Source organism: Symphalangus syndactylus, chromosome 16 (genome assembly GCF_028878055.3).
Source record: "Symphalangus syndactylus isolate Jambi chromosome 16, NHGRI_mSymSyn1-v2.1_pri, whole genome shotgun sequence".
Taxonomy (NCBI): domain Eukaryota; kingdom Metazoa; phylum Chordata; class Mammalia; order Primates; family Hylobatidae; genus Symphalangus; species Symphalangus syndactylus.
Window position 1 is genome coordinate 44,611,066 of NC_072438.2, and position 14,079 is coordinate 44,625,144.

At 47.0% G+C, this 14,079-nt stretch overlaps 1 protein-coding gene across 6 annotated transcripts in view; it reads left to right on the top strand.

Moving 5' to 3' along the window:
* Positions 1-7,485: 7,485 nt before the first annotated feature.
* TBC1D1 (TBC1 domain family member 1) overlaps positions 7,486-14,079 on the top strand; it is a 248,220-nt gene continuing 241,626 nt past the window's right edge. For 5 of the 6 annotated variants that reach the window (XM_055246309.2, XM_055246310.2, XM_063619785.1 and 2 more), the window contains exon 1: positions 7,624-7,756. The gene's annotated coding sequence lies outside the window, so the exon portion shown is untranslated. Of the gene's footprint in view, positions 7,757-14,079 lie in introns of all 6 variants that reach the window. The other variant, XM_055246311.2, reaches the window with a different exon arrangement.

Genomic DNA, 14,079 nt, shown 5'->3' on the forward strand with positions numbered 1-14,079 from the left:
TGTGAATCACTGACTTGGCACACAAAATGTCCCGGATGACTGCCAAGCAGTGAACCCCAAACGGTCAGTGCAAGGATGGAGGTATAATCAGTTGCTCAAGGAAAGAAAAGTTTTTCTTAGTGGAGTCCTAGGAGAAACTTTTTCTTGGATTCTCTTTAAAAGGACACTGTATAAGGTATTAATAAACACCCTCAATAATATCTTCGGACTGAATAGGGCATTTTTATAAAATGCATTCCCCCACTATGGACCAATGGAATAATATCAAAGTGAAAATCAATAAAAAAAAATTTTCTGGATACACTCCAGGCAAATGGATCTTCACTTGGGTTGATCTGATAAGGAACTGATTGCAGGGGATCCAGATTTTAGAGGACCAATTGAACTGGATATCTTTCATGCTGGTCTCCAAGATCATATTTTCTCGACCAAACTTCTAACAAACGTTGACTGCTGATGAGTTCTCAGTTGTTCCTGACTGGAAAGTCCTTCTATAGTGTATCTGAAATTAGAGTCTATGTTTGTGGTTAAACAAGGAGTCACATGCTTCAAAATTTAGCTCACCTTGTGGGGAAGTACTGACATACCTCTTAGGACAGTTGAGAAATCTAATGAGCTCTCAACAAGAGGAAAACCTAGAAATTCTAATCTAATAGATAGTACTTCTATAGATAGTACTTCTAATCTAATAGGTAGTATTTCTATTAGATTAGAATTTCTAGGCAAGAGGAGAACCTAGGAAATCTAATCTAACAGAAGTACTATCTATTAGATTAGAATTTCTAGGTTTTCCTCTCTTTCTATATAAAGACATGTATTAAACTCACAGATGTTATATATTACACATTTTTTTTCATTCATTCATTCACTCAGCACATATTCATTGGATGCCTACTATGTGTTGGGCTCCATTCTGTGAGTTGAAGATACAGCAGCAAATAAAACAGACAAAATTTTCTGCTCCCATGGAAGGGGGAGGGGGAAACAGATGACAAATAAGATATACAAGTAACTAATATAGTACATTAGAAGGTAAGTGCTGTGGAGAAATATAAAGCAGGAAAAGGGACAAGGGGTGTGTGTGTGTGTGTGTGTGTGTGTGTGTGTAGGTGTAGCTGTGGTTTCCATTTTCAAAAAGTTGGTCAGGAAGGCCTCACGGAGAAGGTGACATTTAAACAAAGTGAAGTAAGTGAGGGGCCAATGTGAATATCTGAGGGAAGAGTACGCTTAGCAAAGGGAAGAGTAAATGCGAAGGCCCTGGGGCAGGAGTGTGCCTGGCATCTCTGCGTAACTGCAAGGCCAGTGTGGCTGGAGCAGAGTGAGTCAAGGCTGGTAGCAGGTGATAAAGTACAGAGGTAGTGGTGTGGGGGTTGAGGGAGAAGATCCTGTAGGACCCTCTAAACCATTATAAGGACTTTGACTTTTACTCTGGGGAATCCAGAAAGCCATGGGAGGATTCCAAGCCAAGCAGTGACATGGCCCAAAAGATATTTTAGCAGATTCACGTGGCTGCTATGTTAAGAATAGGCTGCAGGGTGGTGAGGGCTGAATCAGGGAAACCAGTTAGCAGCTCCTGCATTCTAGGTGAGATTACACATTAGGTACCACCAATGGCATTTGGGGCAAAATGAAGTGGGGTTGCTGCAGGGTAGAGAGCTTAGTCAGCTTACCCAGTCTGAGTAAAATCATCGAGATCCATAACTAGCTCTGACAATTTACAAAAAAATTCTCATTGACCTTAGACAAATTTAGATATCATAATTTAAAAATGACGTGCCATCTAACATTTGCCAAACTTTGTACTTGGTGCCGAGACCCACGGAACCAGCTCGGGTGGAAAGTGAGAACCCCAAGTAAAGGCTGGACATCGTCAGAGAGCTGCGTGGAGCAGTTGCTTGTGTAGAGCAATGACAAATAGGAGAGGGTGCTGGAAAAGGAAGTGGAACCAGTGCCCAGAGTTTTATCTGCTTTGTCCATAAAAGGAGATTAGATACTTCACAGAAGCCTACTCTGGGGCTTAAGTATACAGTCCCCCCATTCTCACACTGCATTGATTTACCGTTGTCTCATGCATTGTAAGCGTGAGTTCTTCATGCAGTAAAATTTTTGTTTATTTCAATTGCTGAAATTTTAAAATCTATGTTGGCTATCTGCTCATTTTAATTTTTTGCATCATATTTTATTAATCTTACGCCTTTCGGAAAGCAACTTCAGGGATCTAGTATTGTAGACAAGTCGATGTAATATAGTCTCTGACTTTGATTTTCGTTTTCTTGTCATGAAGAATATTTCTTATAGTTAATTAAGATATTTGGGAACTGGGCACAGTGGTTCACATCTGTAATCCCAGTGCTTTGGGAGGCCGATGTGGGTGGATTGCTTGAGTTTAGGAGTTTGAGACCAGTCTAGGCAACACGGCAAACCTGTCTCTACAAAACATTTAAAAATTAGCTGGGTGTGGTGGTGTGTGTCTGTAGTCCCAGCTACTCAGAACACTGAGCAGAGGATAGCTTGAGCCCAAGAGGTCGAGGCTGCAGTGAGCCACAAAGGCACCACTGCACTCCAGCCTGGGCAACAGAGCAAGACCCTGTCTCAGAAAGCAAAACCAAAGGAAAGAAAGAAAGAATTAGGAAGGAAGGAAGGAAGACAGAAAGAAAGAAAGAAGGAAGACAGAAAGAAAGAAAGAAAAAAGAAAGAAAGAGAAAGAAAGGAAAGAAAGAAAGAAAGAAAGAAGGAAAGGAAGGAAGGAAGGAAAGAAAAGGAAGGAAGGAAGGGGAAGGGAAGGAAGGAAGGAAGGGAAAGAAGAAAGAAAAAGGAAAGAAAGAAAAATGAAAGAGAAAAAGAAAGAAAGAAAAGGAAAGAGAAAAAGAAAGAAAAGAAAGAAAAGATATTTGGGCATAACTTAACAGACTCTATGTTATTATTATTATTATTATTATTATTATTTAGAGACAGTTTCTCCCTCCTACACCCAGATTGGAGTGCAGTGGTGTCATCACAGCTTGCCGCAGCCTCAGCTTCTGGGGCTCAAACCATCCTCCCACCTCAGCCTCCTGGGTACCTTGAACTATAGGTGTGCACCACAACCCCCAGCTAAATTTTTTTTTTTGTATTTTTTAATAGAGGTTTTGTCATGTTGCCTAGGCTCATCTCCAGCTCCTGGGCTCAAGTGATCAGCCCACCTCAACCTCCCAAAGTACTGGGATTATAGGATGAGCCATCACCCCAGCCTTCACATACTCTTTAGATCGAACTGTTATGCCTTCGATTGACAGGGTTGGCAAATTACCCGGCATTGGTGCTGCAATGCTGCCTCCTCCCATGCTTGAGGCAGGTGCTGCTTCTCAATCTTGCACCCTTTCCCACTGAGCATGGACTTGCCTTACAAGCCTTGTCCACTCAGGGCTCCAGAAAGTCACTATCAATCAATGGGAACAAGCATACCCAGTGACCCACCTTACTATCCTAGGGTTCTAGCCAGTATAGTCTTATTTTTTGCCCTTATTGGTGCCATTTTTTGGAAATGGACCCACTACCTTATTATGCACGTTTTGAAATTAAGTAAAAATATATAATAGCAATAGTTTGGATTCCTAACATGAGCATTTAAATACCTAACTGACAGATTTAATGAAGATTAATTTTGTTAAAAGTCTTCTCTCTACATCAACCAAAGATTTTAATTCTAGATGTATATATGGTTCCCTTAACTTTTGAAAAGTAAAGTGGCCTCTGTTTTCTTTCAGCCTCTGAGCTTTTCATGTGATTTAATGGCATCGATGGTTCACAATTTTCTAGAGCTCTGCAGCCATCTTAAAGCTGATATTAATGTTCCTGGCTTTTGGCAATGAATAATTAATTATGCTGCAAATAGCTAAATTAGGAAAGAGTCTGTGGGAGAAGCCCTAAAAGAATGATCCATGGCAGGATTTTGGGAAGAGCTGGAGGCGTGGAAGTTGTCCAGACAGGCAAAGTGCAGCAGCCATGACTGTCGGTGCCTTCGCATCAGGGTTTTCACTCGCTGAGCCAATGGGTCCATAGCTGATGTCAGCTAAATGCCCCTGGTGGTGAAGAGCTCCACACTGCTTGTGTTCCTGGGTCGTACTCTGTCAGGAGAATCCGAAGCTCCAGCAGAATCATAGGAGCATTTGGCCCTATTCTCTACTGCTTTTGTTATCGGTGACTTAAAGAGGGACCAACAGAACACCTTCCTGGGCCTTGAGGGAGCTCTCTGTTGCCATCACCAAGGCCCCATTGGCCCACGCTTCTACCATGGTGTGTACCAGCTCTCCTGGGAGTCACATGGCCACATATCAAGGGGAAGGAGCTACTTCCCTCCTAGAGCAATGGCACCTGCAGGTAAGAGCTGAGTGGTGAGCTCTTACCTCTGCACTCTGCACTGGGCCAGTGTGGATCTCCCCGCCCACATTTGACAGTCTTCATCCTGCCATACCAGGTATCACCATCTGCTTCAAAGTCCCCTTTACTGTTTTTTCTACAACTGCTAGAAAACCTAAGGCCAAATAGGTTGATAGCAAGCTGTCCCCTAATTTCTAAGATAATGCTGTATAGCTTTAAAAAAGAAGTTCAACAATCCTTATTGCATACTATAGAAAGAGTTCTGTTTCCCGGAAGTTGAAAGTATGGTAAAATCCCTCCTTATCATTCTTAGGGTGCTAGCTGTCCCGGGAGCTGGAAAAGTGATGCAGAAATTGCTGCTTCTCACAAGGCCATGGCCTCTCCCTAACCTAGGTAAGGGTCAAGGCAAATGGTCATTTGCCACTAAGTTATAAATCTCTGAGCTGGAACTTGCTGGATGTCAATGCTGTTAGAGATATGAGGCCTGGGCCTGCATCTGGGCCCCACCCATCCAATTCCTACATCTGTATTCTGATTAGGCACTCTGCCTGGCTGCCTACCTGTACTTAAGCCTTCCTGTACTCTGGGGCTAGGGGTACGGGTGAAGAGAGGGTAGAGGAGGTGACCAAGTGACGGAAAGAAAAGGTAGTGGAGTGGCCCGACGGGAGGGGGCTCTGGCCAGGATGTTCTGTAAGCAGAGCCCAGCAAATTATCTCTGTTCCCCTTGGCCTGACCTCTTTTCCCAGGAGCAGAGCCTGGCAAGCAGGGTTGTTAGGTAACACTTTCAAACATCCTCTGGTGGGTTACATACAAAAAGCAGTTTAGAGTGTCAATGAAATGAATGATTGCATACCTTTCTCGACATCTGAGCACTCTGGAGGTAAATGTGTGCAGCAGGTCACTGCAGACAGGGAGAGAGAATTCTACAACAGAGTTGAAGGTAAAAACATGAAACAATTTGGGATATGATCCAAGTGATAACAATATGGTTTAACTGGTTTACCTGGTCTTGTAACCTAAAGAATAATTTCCATAACCCAGTTAACATTCTACTCATTACATTATTTATGACTGTATATTTCTTTAAAAAGAGTTGAGGATACGCACACAAATAACTATTCAATGAGAAAGAATGAGCTGAGGGCTACACAGTGGCCAGAGAGCAAGCGTATTATAAAGGGCTTTGGGTCTTGGAGATTCCAGCACCCACTAACCCTGTAGGCACTAACGTCTCATTTTTCTTCTTAGTCAAATAGATTTAACAATCTTTGCCCTGCAGAGTTTTTGAGCCAATTAGCAACAATATATAAGGACAGTATCTCGCACAGTACCCCAAATCGACTAACGCCTCCATAAATAATAGCTACCACTATTGTGAGAGTTTTAAGTCAAGCTGTGAATAAAACTCTTGGGTCCACTTAAACATATCTCCCCCGGATGTAAGCATCCAGAGAAATCAGGGAATGCCATAAGACAGCCCGAATCTGAAAGCCTACAAGAGTCTCAGTGGGCTTCAAGGAAGACACTGTTCTTGGTACGATGAGGAAGCTTGGCCCTCTGTTTGCCTCCTGGGCCACAGTAATATTGATAATAGCTGCTGCCTTTAGTTGAGGACCATGTACGTCTGTGTCACTGCACTGGCCACTTTACTTACACTTTCCTGCTTTGTCCTCACAAAGATCTCGTAAGGTGTGTATTGCTCCCATTTAGCAGGTAAGACAATGAAGACCAAAGGTCCAGCACCTCGCCTAAACCACACCTGCTGGGATTTGGATTCAAGTCCAGCCGTACAGCTCAAACTCTCAGCCTCTTCCCTAAAGTACACCTCCAGCTACATTAAGTAAAAAAATCCAGAAAGATGCCACCTGGGTGTCTGGAGCGCCCGGCTCTCCCCTCCCTGCGGACTCTTCTCTGGAAAGGATGTGATGCTTCTTACTTTTCTCAGATCCCTCTCCCCACCCTGCGAGTGACGTTGCGCCTATGTGCCTGGTGGGATAGGGATCTGGGAGCTTCGCCTGTTTCTTGCACACTGCCATCCCCTAGTCTTAGGGAGCGAGCTCTGTCCCGCTTTTCACATCTCCTCCGCTTCTTTCCTTGCACTCTACAACACCGCTGGGAATGTCCCCAGACCTGATCGGGGCATGCACACCGGGGTGTGCGTGTGCGTGTGGTGTGTGTTCCTGCGCGTGTGCCGGGCGCGCGGGGCAGGAAAAAGCGCCTAATCCAGGCTCTGCGTCACTCCCGCAATTGGTTAGAAATGGAATTTCCTGGTGTTTAATCCCGGGAGGGCACTTCGCCTTCGTTGTTTCCCAGAGTGCCTGATTCTCCTGCCTCGCATGCCAGCGCCCCATAGGGCATCCGTGCCTCAGTTCACCCCTTGCCATTCTCCAAGGACGGGGAGAAGGGGTAAGGCGGGGGAGAGCCAGGTGGCTTGGTCGCCCCCGGCCCCCGCCCCCCATGTTGTGTGCAGTTTCCACCACGTCTGTTTCGGAGGGAGAAGGGGAGGGTGCCGATGAGGCGAGGCGCCTTCGGGAGCGCGGAGAGCGGGCAGGCAGTGCCACCTGCTGAGAGCCACTCAGGCCGAGCGAGCGGCAGGCAGTGCCACCTGCTATAAATAGGCCGCCAAGGACAGGGTGTGCGACTGCACATCCCGCCACGAGGGCCTGCATCACGCGCGGGGCCCCGCTCCCCCGGCTCCCCAGGGAAACGCTGTGCCCAGATCCTGCGCAGGAGTCTGGATGGGGCGGCGGCCCGAGTACTTCCCCCCCCATTCCCCCCACAGACACTGGCTGAGGATGGCCCGCGGGCTTGGGGGCGGGGGGTGGCAAGGAGGGGAGGGAGGCCGCGGCGGACCCGCAGTGCAGCAGCTGTTGCTCGCTTGTGACTCGCCCGTCCGGGCCGTGCTGCCCGGGCACAGTCACACGGCGCAGTGGGGAGGAGGAGGACACCGAGTCCTCCTCCCAGCTCCCCGGGGACCGAGTGGGGAGATCCCGGCTCCTGTCCTCCCCTCGCCTCCAGCGCGCTCGCCCAGGCTGGGAGGAGGAAACGAGAGCCGCGCGCAGACACCTCCTCCCCCTCCTCCTCCTCCTCCTCCTCCTCTTCCTCCTCCTCGTCCTCTTCCTCCTCCTCCTCCTCCTCTTCGGCTGCTGCTTCTGGTGCCTCCACCGTCCGCCGGTGCCTGTTGCTGCCGCCGCCGCGGGACCCGCTGTGTCCTCAGCTGGGTGGAGAAGAGGCGGGCGCCGAGCCGAGGGGAGCCCCCTCCCCGGCCCACCGCGGCGGGAAGAGCGCAGCCAGCGGGGTACGATGGACTCCCCGCCCGCCCAGGCAGTCCCCAGGATGCCCCCAAGCACCTGCGCGTCCCGGCCCGGCCCCGGGCTCTGAGCGCGCCGCGGCACAGGTAAGGCGCTTTCTGGGGCTTCGTCCTGGCCACCCCGCTGGCTCCTCCCGGGGCATCGCGGCCGCCCCCTTCCGCAGCACGCCCCTGCCCCGCCTGGCCGCGGAGGGGAAGGCATCTGGCCGCCCACGGACGCGAGGCCAGGGTCTCTCGGGGGAGGAAGTTCATTGCCATCTCGTTGCCCCCCACCCCCCCCCCACCCCCGCCGCCCTTGGACGAAAGCGAAACCTTGATGTTGCTAGCGACCCGAGAGCTCCGCCGGCTTCTCCCCCCACCCCCGCCCGCTCACTGCTCCGCGCATCTCTCCCCTCCCCCCTCCCGCCAATTATCTCGAGGGCTAGCGTGTTTGCAAGGCGACCAGATTGGGAAGAGTGTGGTCAGAGTGACCCCAAGCCACCCTTTAAAAGTTCAGGGTACTTTGCAGTAGTAACTTGGCAGCTCCACCAGTGCGCGCAACATTTCTTTCTATGGGCACATCCTGTACCAGTCATTTTGAAACCCTGCTTGTTTCTGGCCGCTTCCTGATGGCTCTGTGATTATGCGACCCCCTCAAACTTCACCAAGCATTAAGTTTTTTTTTTTTTTTTTTTCAAAGAGGTATCATTTTGTTTGAAATCCACCTAGACGTGGCTTTTCCTGTTTTGATTTTACTTAACATAGCTTATTCTCTGGAAGTTGCTTTAAAAAGAAGTTGAAAGTGATGATTGTTCCTTCTACCAAACAGTTTAATTTTCAGGGTGCCCCATATTAATGGATATGTTTTCACTTCATAGATTTCTCATTGTTTCCTTTATGATGGGATGATTTCATTTATTAATAAAATCAGACTTTGAAAGACCATTTAAAAATGACCTGGTTTAAATAGGTCACACCCAAGAAACTCAGCTATCTGTACAACTTCAAACTTCTAAACTTTTTGCACTGGACCTAAGCTGAATGCAGAGGCCCTGGTCCAAAACCCTTGTTTAGGAGGGCAGAAATTTCTTCCCTAGATGTGAGCTGGGATTGGTAGGAGTTGGAGAATGGCCACCTCTGGTTTTTGTTGTGTTTTGGAAGTCAGCTGTATGTGCGAGGGTTTGGGGTGGAAGAATGAAAGCAGGGCTGCTCCCAGAGGCTGGGAATCCACCTCGCAGAACGACTTTTTATATTTCTGACTCTTCGTGTTCTGTCACTCCCGTGGGTTAGGAATACCTGGACAGGTGAGTTCGGCACCTTTTTCTAGAGTTGAGATGGCTTCTCTTGGTCGGGAAAGAGGTGTGCATCATAATCAACTCCTTCCTGGGAGCTGTCTTAAGGAATAAGGACATGGCATGAAAGAGTTTGCATAGAAAAGGTTTAACTGCTTTTGTAAACAGGTGTTTTACAACGATTTGAAATTGGATGCTGTCATAGTCTCACAGTCTGCCTGTTTCTTGTTATTTTTTTCTAGCGTGTTATAGAAAAAATAAGACCCCAACAAGCACTTTCTCTCCAGATTTATCTATAAGTAACCATTGACATAACATGCGCTACTGGATAGTAGCCATAGCTGTGAGTTAAAAGGTATCATATAAAGTGTTGAGGCCAGGGGCAGTGTCTTACACCTGTAATCCCCACGCTTTGGGAAGCTGAGGCAGGAGGATCGTTTGAGCTCAAGAGTTCAGAAAGATAGTGAGACCCCATCTCTACAAAAATTTTTTAAGTGAGCTAGGGGTGGTGGCACCCACCTGTAGTCCCAGCTACTTGGGAGGCTGAGGCAGGAGGATCACTTGAGCCCAGGAGTTCGAGGCGGTAGTGAGCTATGACTGTGCCACCTCACTGGAGCCTGGGTGACAAAGTGAGATCCCATCTCTTAGGGGATATTTTCTGAAGTGAACACAAGTAGAGCATTCTAACACTATTGAGTGCAAGGAGACATGGAAGGGACTAAGTGGTTCAAAGCAGGAAATAAAATCATTAGGTGATAATTAAAATAATTTCTTTCCTGTGGATTTGTCCAGCCATTTGCAAACCAGGAGAACAGGAAAAAAAAATCACTGGTGTAGTTATAAATTATTACATTACGTTTTCAAAGGAAAATTTTGCAAACGAGTCTCCTTGTCATAGTCTATTGTTATCTACCCCACTGAGAGTGCTGGGGCTTCCCCTTTTCACCATGACAGCATTTCTGGTTGGGTGGCAGTCATGCAGTGTTGACCTGGTGTCCCATAAGGCACAGTTTGTGAAAACACTAATGGGTATTAGGAGGAAACGTGCAACTCTGAAGCAACAGAGCTTGCCCCTTCTTCCTCATTATCCAGCTGGTGATAATCCCTGTCCCCCACTTCCCTAGAAGACAGCTCTGACCAGGAAGGCTGCAGTCACAATGAGATGTACCCCTATGCAGAGCCAGATGTGGGTGGGTGGCTTTTTGTGGTCCAGATCTTCTAGGATATACCACTGGCAAGCAGTGGGGAGCCTGAACCAAGCAGCATGGCTGTTACCTCTTCTCTCTTCACAGCAGCATCTTCAGTTGTCTTGGTGCCTGGAGTAGGCACCACAGCTGCCTGCTTTGTTGGCCACCAGCTTTCTGGCAGAGTAGATGGTAGGGAGGAGAGCAAGGGGTTCAAGAGGATTCTGTCTTTGAGCATGGTTTTAATTTGATCTGACAGAATGGCCGCTCTCTGAAGCCCTTCTTACTCTCTCCACAGCATTTCTCTGTAGGTCCCCAGTTTTTGCTCTTTTCGGATTCCCAGAGAACAGAAAATGTATCACAGCCCATTTGGGGACTTCCTGTATATGTGTGGGTGCCTCAGGATCATTTATTTTGCCCTTTTCCAGTCTACCGTGCTGCCCTTCTCAAGTTTAACGACCATGTTAGTTTCAATATTTTAAATATTTCTCAGCAGGTTTCATCTCCTGGTCATTAAACTTGAGAAGTAAAATCTGCTCATTAAAATGACTGAGTCCATGGCCAGGCATGGTGGCTCATGCCTATAATCCCAGCACTTTGGGAGTCCAAGGCAGGTGGATCACTTGAGGTCAGGAGTTCGAGACCAGCCTGGCCAGCATGGCAAAACCCTGTCTCTACAAAAATATAGATATACAAAAACTAGCCAGACATGGTGGTATGCGCCTGTAGTCCCAGCTATTTGGGAGGCTAAGACAGAATCGCTTGAAGCTGGGAGGCAGAGGTTGCAGTGAAACATGATGGTGCCACTGAGTCCATTCAGCAGCAGAGTAGTGTTGGGGTTTGTATCCCTGTAGTGATGATGAAGGATTTAGGTTTTCAGTAAGAACTATTACCTTACAATTTCCTTTACTGACTTTTCTTCCTTTCCAACCCCACATTCCAATAAAAAATATCTTTAGACCAGATTCTTCGCGAAAGACATGAAGGTTTTCGTCTTTAAGGTTTTTGACATTTTTTTTTTTTTTTTTTTTTTAAAGGAGTCTCGCTGTGTCACCCAGGCTGGAGTGCAGTGGCGCAATCTCGGCTCACTGCAACCTCCGCCTCCCGGGTTCAAGTGATTCTCCTGCCTCAGCCTCCCAAGTAGCTGGGACTACAGGCATGCTCTACCACGGCCGGCTAATTTTTGTGTTTTTTGTAGAGGCGAGGTTTCACCATCTTGGCCAGGCTGATCTTGAACTCCCGACCTTGTGATCCACCCGCTTTGGCCTCCCAAAGTGCTGGGATTACAGGTGTGACCCACGGCACCTGACCGGTTTTTGACATTTCTAAGCCAAAAGTTCCATTTCATGAGGTCTTAGATGCAGGGGCAATGTGTCCCTTTTCAGATTTCAGATGTTTAGAAAAAGATTTGTCATATTTGGGCCAACTGAAAAACTCTTGATATGTAGGTTTTTATGAAGCTGTGCAGAATGTAGGAAATACATTTTAGCACCAACAAAGAGGCATTTAATTTTCAGTGTGCCTGTCTCCTTTGAGATGAGCAATGGCTATTTTTCTCTTAAAAAGACAATGCTTATTTGTCAGCACATTTTATATAATCAGCAAATCTAAACCTCCGAATTAGGTAAGCCCTATAGGTTTGTTGCCAGAATTAGTGAATTTATACATGCAAAGTGCTTAGAACAGTGCCTGGTACACAGTGAGCACTCAATATTATTTATTGCTATTATTATGTTTATTTATTTTATACTTTTAGAGTATAATTTTGATGTTAGGTTTGGATTGCTGAGGCCAAGCAAAATTTAGATAGAACAACCCAGCTAATCCACTAGAAAGATATTTGAGGGGCCGGGCGCGGTGGCTCACGCTTGTAATCCCAGCACTTTGGGAGGCCGAGGCGGGCGGATCACGAGGTCAGGAGATCGAGATCACGGTGAAACCCCGTCTCTACTAAAAATACAAAAAAAATTAGCCGGGCGTGGTGGCGGGCGCCTGTAGTCCCAGCTACTCGGAGAGGCTGAGGCAGGAGAATGGCGTGAACCTGGGAGGCGGAGCTTGCAGTGAGCCGAGATTGCGCCACTACACTCCAGCCTGGGCGACAGAGCGAGACTCCGTCTCAAAAAAAAAAAAAAAAGAAAGAAAGATATTTGAGAGTTATTCCCACCTAAAGATCTATGGGATCTTTGGATATCATCTATGAGAAGCAACAGAAGTTTGTGGATAAGACAGATATGGATTCAAATGCCGCCTTCACAATTTATTAGTGAGGGAACCCTTGGGTAAAATGAGCATGACAAAACCTACTTCTCAGGGTTGTGAACGTACAGAAGATCATTAATATAAAATGTCCATGAAGTGGTAGGTGGTCAACAAATATTGCTCTAGCAAAGTGGTTAAGAGCAAGCAAACTCGGGAGCCAAAGGGCCTGGGTTCAAATCCCGATTCTGCCACTTTTTATATAGTATGGCCTTGGGCAGGTGACCTCACTTCTCTGTGCCACTGTTCAATGATAATATTCCTTATTGTCCAACGTTTTGTAAGTTAAATCAGTTAATAAACACACTATGATAATGTGTTGGTAAGTATTCTTTTTACTTTTAGCAGAATAACTTAAAGGAACCCTGCAGGTGGGAGGGTTATACATAATCTCCGAGGGCCAGCTAGGACCCTCCCCCATTTCCCACCCTTCTTCCTGTGCAATGAAGAGAATATAAGAAGTGACAGTGCCATTCTAAAGGACTAGCCTCGAGTTGGCTCTAATTTATATGACTCGTGCCTGTAATCCCAGCACTTTGGGAGGCCGAGGCTGGCAGATCACTTGAGGTCAGGAGTTGGAGACCAGCCTGGCAAACATGATGAAATCTCATCTCTACCAAAAATACAAAAATCAGCTGGGCATAGTAGCACACACCTGTAATCCCAGCTACTAGGGAGGCTGAGGCAGGAGAATTGTTTGAACCCAGGGGGCAGAGGATGCAGTGAGCTGAGATCATGCCACTGCACTACAGCCTGGGTGACAGAGTGAGATTCTGTCTCAAATAATAATAATTTATATGAAAAAGAAGTCATTCAAAAGCATCATTACTTTACATGTCAAATTAGAGAGGCACACCCCAGTACTAAAGCATCCTTGATGATGAAAACATTTAGAACCACTGGTTTCAGGAGCTCCATGCAATGGTGAAACAGCCTCTGCTCCAAGGGTTGTTGCTACCTGTGGGATTCCTGGGTGAGGAACACACTGCTCCCATTGGGGTGGAATCCTGTGGAGGAATTGGATGAAGAGTGTAGCCAGTGAGCCTACTGCATGGGATTAGAGTATTTCAGGTTGCAGTATAATTCTGTTCAGGTGCATGCCCACTCCATCTGGCGTAAGAACAGAGAAATTAAACCATTGATTCACAGAGCAATGTGAGTAGCCGCCTGGGGACTTCCTGTCCATTCTGGGGTCCCCAACAGCTAATCAGTATTGGCCAGTTCCTGATCTGGCCCAGAGCTAGAGGCCACTAGCACCCCTCCATTCATCCTTTCTTCTCTCCCTCCGCCCTCCCACCAGCATTCTGAGGAGGTAAGGGTTGAAGCTGCAGAGGCTGTTGTACTGTTAGTTACTGGGAAGTCCCCATCCTGCTCTCTGTAGTTTGCTGTGAAGGAGTGGAGGGGGCTAGGAAGAAAGGGGGTTCCCAATAAGCAGCTTGCTAATACCTACCCTTGCTTCTCTCACTTCCTGATCAATAATTCCCATCCTTTCTTCATGTACCTCCCCCACATTTTTGTTCTTTAAGGGAAAATGGGAGCAGCTTTCCATCCCCACACAATGTTGGGGACATTTGGTATTATACATTATGAAAATAAGATTCACCAGATTTTACAGATGGAAGAAAACTTGGGGATGATCTTGTTCCATTCTCTTATAAGAATAACCAAGATTTGGAGAAGCTGAGTAACTTGCTTTTTC